A 1,036-nucleotide genomic window follows, 5' to 3' on the forward strand; every position below is an offset into this window, starting at 1 on the left:
CCAGTTGCTGGGACTCCTCTGCCTACAGTATCAACATTTAGGGCCCTCAGCTGTGGGCTCTTTTCAGTCCTGTCTTGCAACCTCAGCAACTCCTCTGGCACACAACACAATATTCTGAACCCGCCCAAATCTCAGGGTCACCCAAATCCCCAAGGCTCTAAAGCCCACAATCCCAACATTCCCTTCACTTTAGAGTTCCTAAATCTCAGGCGGCCATCACAGGTAAGGGATCCATTAAACTTCACAGACCCCCACATTTTAGATGTCTTCATCACCTCAAGGCTCTCGAGACCCCATCACAACATTAACTCCAGGGGTCCCATTCCCTCTGGCAACCGCATCACTTTAGACACTCAGTGCCCCCAGAGAATTGCCTGCTGGACCCTCATCACCTCAGATCTCCCATGAACTCTGTCATTTTCATTACCTTCAGAGCCCCAGTTTTCCCTAGGGTCCCACTCACTAAGCTAACCAAGTCTGGAGACACCCCAACACCTACAGATTGTGTGGGCTGTCCATCACCTCTGGGCCTGCACCACCTGAAACTTCCCCATCAGCTGCAGAAAGCCTGCAGCCCCAAACCTGGATGCATTCTCTAGGATCTGAGTCCTGGTCACCTCCAAGAAACTGACCACCCCAGGACAGGTACGCATAACTGGGGGATCTCACATGGCCTCAAGGTTTCCCATCACCTCCAGGCCGCCAGCACCGCAGGGGGTCTCCTGTCACCTTTTAGAACCCCGCGTTTCCTAGGAGAACTCTTCCGTTCCCGCCCCGCCCCCCATGCCCCGCATCTAGAGGATGCCAATCTCGGGCCCCATTTCAATTCCGGGGCTTTCTCATCACTCCCGGATCATCTAAGGACCCCCATCCTCTCAGCAACCAGGGCCCCCAATGCAGGCCGCTCACCCGTTGGCTCCCGCGGCGGCAGCAGCCCGGGTAGAAATAGAGCTCGCGGCCCAAGTTGAAGCAGACGCGGTCTCCTCCCGCACCCAGCCCGGCGGGCGTGGCGGGTGGCTCCCCGGCCCCGGCGCCG

This window comes from Condylura cristata, unplaced genomic scaffold, assembly GCF_000260355.1.
Source record: "Condylura cristata isolate star-nosed mole 26May11 unplaced genomic scaffold, ConCri1.0 scaffold00041, whole genome shotgun sequence".
NCBI lineage: Eukaryota > Metazoa > Chordata > Mammalia > Eulipotyphla > Talpidae > Condylura > Condylura cristata.